Below are 8799 nucleotides of genomic sequence, written 5' to 3' on the forward strand. Positions count from 1 at the left end.
TCTTATAATGTTTGTTTAAATAAATTTCAATTAATATACCAAGAGTTAGCGGACTTGCGACCAGTCATCGACACTAACGAAGGAGAGGATTCGAACAATGTGAGGAAACACCACAAGTCACTCACGGCTCTGCAATAATACCAATTCTTTCAGTCCGCAACACCCTACAAAAATAGCAGTTACTTGCGACCGTGGTATGTCTTCTGATATAGCTAAATTACGGTACAACGGGAAGACCTGCGTACGCTCTTTTGTACAACGGGTAAAAGAATTTTTAGCCGCGCGCAATTTAAAACCTGGAAAATTTCTTCAACATGCAACGGAAATATTCGAAGGAGACGCCCTTCACTGGTTCCGTTCGGTTAAGGATTCCATAGATAACTGGCATGACCTCTCTACACAACTCATAGAAGTATTTTCTCAGCACGATTACGACTACAGATTAAAATCGGAAATTCGCGCGCGTACTCAGGGCGAAAGCGAGAATATAACGATTTATCTCTCAATTATGCACGGCATGTTCTCAAGGCTAACCGTGCCATTTACTGAAGAAGAACAATTAGAAATTGTTCTACATAATATTCGGCCGTGCTTCGCTACTGTCATAGCCACGGCGGAAAAAATAGATAATTTAAATACCTGCGTAAACTTGCCATAACTACGAAGTGGTTCATGCGCGTATGTCCAATTCCGCGAACCTCCGCGAGCGAATTCGGATACGCTCGCGCAGAATTCGCTTACAATAAACAATCGTCTTTCCTAAACTCTCCAAGCAACCATATCAAGGGAAGAATTCCCCAGGTAACAACGCCAGTGCACATAATTCTCTAATTATAAACCCGCTATCCGGTTAATGCAATCAGCTCGCAAATAACAACAATAATAATATAAAACTATTTTGCCCGCGTTGTCGTACAAACACTCATACATTACGAAGCTGCAAAGCGCCTCGTACGATAGTCTGTTTTAAATGCGGATTGCCGGCGTTAAATCTATTAATTGCTCTAAATGCAATAATAAAAAACCAGTTCCTACAACCTCAACTTCAAAAACTGAAGGCGAGGCGATCCATGTGATCACAGTCTAATAAAAGAAAATAACTGGTCACAATGGCTTAATTATGTATCAAATTTTTTTAATTCATATAAAGTGGCCACTGTATCGCCTCAACCCCTATGTAGACTCGCGACCTTTTGTAAAGGTATCTATTAACGGACTAGAGGTATCGGCTCTGCTCGACTCTGGTTCCGCCGTTACTATTATAGGTAACATTTTCACAATAGATTACTTGAAAGGGGACATCAACTACTAATCGACGACTCTGTGCGTGTAACAGCCGCGGGCGGCCAACATCTAGATAGTGTAGGATATTTCGACCTGGACTTGACCTTTGAGTCTATAACTCACACTGTAAGGTCATATGTAGTTCCGGGAATCCTCACTTCGCTCATTCTAGGTGTTGACTTCTGGCGCACCTTTAAAGTTTGCCCCAATACTTGTATAGTATGGGGTAAGCGAATGCGCCATCAAGCACACAGAGCAAGTCGAGGGTTCCCAAACTCTTATTCCTATAGTCACTTAACTGAGTCTCAACGCGTCCAGGCAGATAACATCATAAGCCAATTTAACAGCATTTCTTACGAACGGATAGGTTTAGGTCGAACTTCGTTAATAACACACAATATAGATACGGCGACACTGAGGCGATACGCCAAAGATTTTACCGCATGTCTCCTGAGAAACTTAGAATTATTAACGAACAGGTCGACGAAATGCTACAGCTTGACGTAATCGACCTTGTGAAAGCGCTTGGTCATCGCCAGTACTTTTAGTAAACAAAAAGACGGCAAGCCTAGATTTTGTTTAGACAGTAGAAACTTAACTCAGTAACTAAAAAGGACGCATATAGCTTACCGTACATTTCGGAAATTTTAGATAACCTTAGAGATGCTAAGTTCTTACTAGCATCGACCTTTCTAAAGCTTTTTGGCAGATACCCATTAATCAGCGGATAAAACGAAAACAGCGTTTTTCGTACCGTCAAGGGCACTTTTGTTTTAAAACTATGGCTTTTGGTCTAACTAACGCGCCAGCTACACAGCAACGTTTAGTCGATAGTTTGTTCGGCCCGAATTTGAAATGAAAGTTTCTGTTACCTCGACGATATAGTCTGTGTTAGTAATTCATTCGAGGACCACGTGACATTACTTCTGCGCGTCCTAACTAAATTAAAAACAGCTGGTCTAACTATCAACTTTGAGAAAACTCAGTTCTTCAGGGACAGTCTCAAATACTTAGGTTACGTTGTAGACGCTCAAGGGCTGCGTACAGACCCAGAAAAAGTAAATGCAATCGTAAACTATCCTAGACCAACTTCAAAAAAAGGTAAAACGTTTTCTGGGTACCGCCTCTTGGTACCGCCGTTTCGTTCCCAACTTTAGTACTCTGGCAGGGCCCTTAAATATTTAACTTCTAATAAAAAGAAAGCCCCCATTTCAGTGGACGCCAGAGGCCGAACAGGCATTTTTAAAACTTAAAGCCTGCCTCGTAACAACTCCGGTTCTTTCTTGTCCCACTTTGATTTACCGTTCGAAGTACACACTGACGCTAGTGACTATGGCGTCGGCGGTATGTTATGTCAAAATATAAACGGCCAGGAGCACCCGGTCGCTTATATGAGTAGGTCATTAACAGGCTGTGAAAGAATTATAGTGTAACTGAACGGGAAACCTTAGCCGTACTAGTAGCCTTAGAACACTGGCGCTGTTACTTGGAAAACGGAAAAACATTCAAAGTTTATACCGACCATTCATCCTTGAAATGGTTCCTTTCTCTTATAACCAACCGGACGCCTAGCCCGTTGGGGCGTAAGATTGTCTTCTTTCGATTTTGAGATTTTACATCGTCGCGGCAAAGATAACGTTATACCTGATTCGTTATCAAGATCCGTGCCGGTGTCGGCAATAACTATTGCTAACTCGTATCTCAATTCGCAAGACAAATGGTACTTAGACTTGTATAATAGCTGTGTAAACACACCGCAAGGTTTCCCAATTATAAAATTGTAAACAATTCCTTATATAGACTTACTAAGTCAGATACTAGTTTAACAATGAGTTCGCGTGAAAGAGGTTGTGCCAGCGGAATTACGCGAACAAATTATAAAAGAAAATCATGCAGAACCAACAGCCGACACTTAGGCGTTTTCAAAACCTATCACCGTATAGCACTCAAATACTTTTGGGTAGGCATGTATAGAGACGTAACAAAGTTCGTTTCCTCTTGCGACACTTGCATCGCTTATAAACATCCTACGCACGCGACACTAGGTGAAATGGGAAGGCCTAAACAGTGCTCGAGGCCCTTTCAAGCCCTAGCCTTGGACTTCGTCGGTCCATTGCCCACTAGTCGTAAACAAAATAGTTACTTGCTCGTGGTTACTTGTATTTTCTCAAAATATTGTTTCTTATTCCGGTACGTAACGCAACTGCGGCAATCGTAGTCAAACATTTAGAAGATTCCATTTTCTTAGTTCACGGAATACCGCAAACCATTTACATGGATAATGCGTCACAACTAATTAGCCGCGAACTAAAAACATTTCTCATAAATACAAGGTGCCTAACCAGTTTTTAATAGCAAAGTACAGTCCACATATTAATAATACGGAACGCTACAATAAAACTATAATATCCTGCGTCTCCACCTTTGTTAACGACGACCATAGGACTTGGGACGTCAACATACCTAAAGTACAATTCGCTATAAATAATTCTGTGAACGAGGTAACCGTTATACTCTTCCTTCCTTGTTTACGGCAGAGAGTTAGTGACTTGTGGTTCACACTTCGTTGATAACGATTTGGGGAATGAAATACTTTTTCTACCTCGCGATATTTACGCACAAACATGGGTTTCTTGACCCATATATTTGATAAAGTTCAACACTCACTTTATAACGCACATCAAAAAAACATTGCGCGTTACAACTTACGCCGAAACCGGCTGAATTTAATGTGGGAGACTTGGTCTGGAAGCGCACGTATTTCTTAAGTGATAAGTCTAAATACTTTTGCAAAAACTTGCACCAAAGTTCGTTAAGTGTAAAATAACTAAAAAAAGATCTCCACTCGTTTTCGAACTACAGGATCTTTCTGGTAACGATTTAGGTGCATGGCATATTAAAGATTTAAAATTAACACCGGCGGCAGGTAGCGTCTGCGCACATTAAATAATAATGCATTATTTGCTTCCTTATCATGTAGATACTAATTACATAATGCATCTGGACGGGCGATCAGCTGTCGCGCGCCGTCACATCAGTCTCCATTTAGCACCGGCGAATGCGCACGCGTATTAATTTATTTTTCCCTTATCGCACTCCCTTATCACTTAGACGCACGGTTCTATTTATAGAATCAAGTCATTTTAGCGCGCCGCCTCCGCGCGGACGTATAATAGCTGCACCTTTTGCACTATTATTTCTTTAAATCTATAGCGCGTACATATTACTTGGTACACGCTAAACTAGTATAATCATTTGTCACGGTCCGCCACTCATTATTATAATATTAATTGATCTGTCCTTAAGCCTTTACCCGAGAACTTGCAACTCGTTAAAAGTATTTTAAAATTTGAATTACGGAACCCGTGCGGTTGGTAACACGTAAAATATGCCCTTAGCCTCTGTAATTTAAAACTCTAATGATTGGAACGGATGGTAATTTCAATCACAGATTTAATTAATGTCTATAATTATATTTTTATGAATGCATACAACGTCCACCTTCCATTAACACATTTTATTCCTTGACATAAGGGTCAACAAGCCTCTGTTGTTGTTTGACCCGACATGAGAGTAGAAGTATGATCATAGTATGAGAGACGACGTATGTAAGCGTTATGTCATAGTGTATTTTTTTTCATCGAAATTTGCTATGAGGCTCAAATTTCTTTTGGAGGGACGGGCGTACTGTCACGATGCACACAGGCGATCGCTGACATCGTAGTTAGCTCAGTGTAAGCTAGATGGCGCTTTCCTCAATAAGGGATCTCTGAGCAGAATGGCGGACGAACTCTAGAGGTCGCCACCGTAGTTTTCTCTTGACTTATTTATTTACGTAATAATATGTATTTAATATTTATTTATTATTTACTTATTATTTTATAAAAGTAGGCATTTTATTACACTCATCTACTACACGAGTTTGTACGACTAAATATATTAAACCAACTCACCCTTGACCGTTTTTGTCGGCCAAGGGGTGCTGTCGATCAGCTGTGACCGGGGGAATTCTAACTGTAATATCTCGCCCTTAAAAGCTGAAGCACAGCTGTAAAACACACATTCAACAGCTTACACTACACTAAACAGCTCTCTCGAAAGCTCCATACGCCCAGACTTGGTAAGTTCTCCGATATTTAACTCTTGTGTTTTTCTGTGTATTTTATTATAATTATTTTCTTTATAATTTAACTTTGTGTAATTGAACTGAAGGCTTCCCCTGGCCAGGGAATCTTTATTTCAAACATTTCTTATACTTAATATTTTAACACTTGTTAATTTCTCTCACCCGTTGTTATAAACTCAGAACTATGTTAATGCTTATTACTTTTATGCAACGGATGCTTACCGGTGTTAAAATAATTTCAAACTCAGCTAAGTAACGTTTAATTTCAAATGTAATCCTCTAACGGTTATTTAGTGAACTGTTGTATTTCAAATTTTAACGGTCACTTAGGCTATTTATTTTTACCTTTTGTTTTTTTAAAATAATTATATAAACTAGAATCACTTTCCTTTGCCTGCCTGTAACTCCGTATGATTGTCCTTGCCACTCACTGCAATTCAGCACACCCTAAGAGTTGGGGCATCGCTGCAGAGGAGTGACTGGCAAACAATCTAGCACTGGACCACAACTGACACCACCTAATTTACAGGGCACCTCCGTACGGCTTCAACTTCCACACCTTTGTACGGCTTACAAACCTTCGTACGGCTTACAAGCTCCGTACGGCTACAGCTTTCTCCGCTCTGCACGGCTACAACTTTCAAAGCTCCGTTCGGCTACAGCTCTCACGGCTCAGGCGGCCCCTTTACGCCCTAACCTGACACTAAGCCCTGACGGCCTTAACTTCCGAGTACTGCACATCCTTCCTGGCTCGTCCAAGACCCTGATCGTTCCGGCGTGGAACACTTGTCCAGGCTGCTCGTCCTGCCGCCCTAAGGCCCTTTTGACCTCGGCACCGACGACCACTCAGCTGGACCAGGCTCCCCTGCTGTGGCCAGCCTCTTCGCTCCGGGTTCTTCTCTCCGACTCCAGGGAAGTGTAGGCCAGGGAGACCGAATAATCAGAACCACCTCTCAATAAAATCGCTTGAACTTACTACCTGAGATTCTCGTAATACTTTTACTTTTAATTTTGTCAAACTAGGCCTGTTATTTTTTGTCTTCAATTTTTAATTAAATAATTATTAAAAAGTCTTATTGTTACTCAAAGAATAACTTACTAGGCCTCCTTTAAGGTCAAACCTCCCCTCAAGAGGTCTGCCCTTGACAACGGTACGGACATTTCTTTTTTTTATGGCAACTTAGAAGTTTGATTTCTTCACAGCTGCAAGCGACTGTAGACCCTAAGTATATGATAATAATTTCAACTCAATAACTCCACGTTCCCGAGATAAAGGTTCTTAACCGACAGACAGACAGACGGACAATAAAGTGAACCTATAAGGGAAGAATAAAAGGAAACCCTTTTTTCGTCTTCTTAAGGTACAGAACCCTTAAAAAGATTTTCTCTTATACCATTAATTCAAATTTCAAGCAAAGCGTTTTTAAATACAAGTGCACCCTCTCCCAACACAGCTGTGTTCAGGAATGTCAGCCACGATTAACAGTTTGCATAGCGACCCGCGGGTTACCCGGTTTATTACGGCCGTGCCAAGTATTTGCATTCACATTTTAAACAAAATAGACCCGACTATTTGAAATTTGTAAAGTGACCCCGCTGCGGAGTGAAATGTTTGAGCGTTTTTTTTTGTGCCATTTATCTGTTGTGTTATTAAGGTGTAATTAAAGTTTATAATGGTCTAAAATTAGCGAGCTTATTATTTTCAATCTTTGGGTTATCGTACACGAATGATCTAATAGTCATACTTGTTAAGGCCATTTTTTGGCCGGATGCTGCACTTCGTGAAGAAAGCAAGCCGCTTTGCACAGTGATAGTACAGACTAAACTGAGTGATTTGATTCGCAGCAGCGGAAGTTTCACCCCTTAGGACAGAGATGGCGCCACTTCTTTAAAAAATATTTCAAAAAATTCTACAAGCTAAAGTAATAAACCGATTTCAATGTTTAATATCTCAAATGAAAGCCTATTATATACGTTACTTATAAAAAATACAAAAAAATATTTACAAAAAACTTTTGTCAAAAAACGCCATCTTAAGTTTTTTTTCTTACCTAATTTGTAGTTTTTACTTGATTGCTTAAAAAACTGTATGCAACATGAATGGTTTAATGCATGTACATATTGCTGAGTACATAACGAGTATTTTAAAAAAATCCGACACCGATACCTATCATATTTAACGAAATATGACAGTTTAAATGTGAGCACAAATTTCTTTAAAAAATATTTAAAAAATTCTACAAGCTAAAGTAATAGACCGATTTCAATGTTTAATATCTCAAATTAAAGCTCATAACATTCATTATTTATAAAAAATATAAAAAAATTATTTACTGAAAACTTTTGGCACAAAACACCATCTCAAGTTTTTTTTTCTTACCTGATTGGTAGTTTTTATTTGATTGCTTAAAAAAAACTGTATGCAACATGAATGGTTTAATGCATATACATATTACTGAGTACATAATAAGTATTTAAAAAAAATTCGACACCGATACCTATCATATTTCACGAAATATGAAAGTTTAAATGTGAGCACAAATTTGTTTAAAAAAATTCAATAAATTTTACAAGCTAAACTAATAAACCGATTTAAATGTTTAATATCCCAAATTAAAGATCATAAAATTCATTATGTAAAAAAAATATTAAAAAATATTTACTGAAACTTTGGCAAAAAACGCCATCTTAAGTTTTTATTTCTTACCTGATGGTAGTTTTTACTTGATTGCTTAAAAACATTGTATGTTGTATGCAACATGAATGGTTTAATGCATACTATATATATTTCTGAGTAAATAACAAGTATTATAAAAAAAACCGACACCGATACCCTTCATACTTCACGAAATATTTAAGTTTAATTGTGCACGCTTTTCTTACAAATAAATTTTAACGAAATCTTCAAGTGAAACTAGTACTCTGATTATAATGTTTAATGTTAAATGAAAAGAAGAACGAAATTACCTAAAATATTAAAAAAAGATTTTTCTTGGTGTTACGAAAAAATATAATTACTTTAAAATTAGTAATTATTAAGACAATAAATAAAAACTATACCGTTTCCGCATAGTTGGTTCTGAGATGTAATATATATTGCTTAGTAGTTGGCGAATTTATTTAAAAATTAGCTTTTTATGTGATAGGTAGGGCTACAGCTTATAGATATGTCACATTTGAAATAAAAGACTATGAACATCAATGTTCATCAAATATTTAAATTAAAACCTATAAGTCCTCTTCGGGTTCATCGGCAGATGTAGAACTGAAAAGGAAAAGTCGTTTTGAAGTACTTGTGCTATTCCAATACTACAAAATCACAGATCTTTTAGACACGGACTGTGTTGCTGTAATTACTGTTGAATTATATTTGTGCCTAGTTGATTACC

The 8799-nt window shown here is 38.2% G+C and overlaps 1 long non-coding RNA gene across 1 annotated transcript; it reads left to right on the forward strand.

The window, feature by feature from the left end:
• Positions 1-5313: 5313 nt before the first annotated feature.
• Positions 5314-6481, forward strand: LOC141444267 (uncharacterized). The gene is made up of 2 exons (XR_012453157.1): positions 5314-5404; positions 5940-6481. It is a non-coding gene; the product is annotated as an uncharacterized lncRNA (long non-coding RNA).
• The last annotated feature ends 2318 nt before the right edge of the window (positions 6482-8799 follow it).

The sequence above is a fragment of the Choristoneura fumiferana genome, chromosome 29, assembly GCF_025370935.1.
Source record: "Choristoneura fumiferana chromosome 29, NRCan_CFum_1, whole genome shotgun sequence".
Lineage (NCBI taxonomy): Eukaryota > Metazoa > Arthropoda > Insecta > Lepidoptera > Tortricidae > Choristoneura > Choristoneura fumiferana.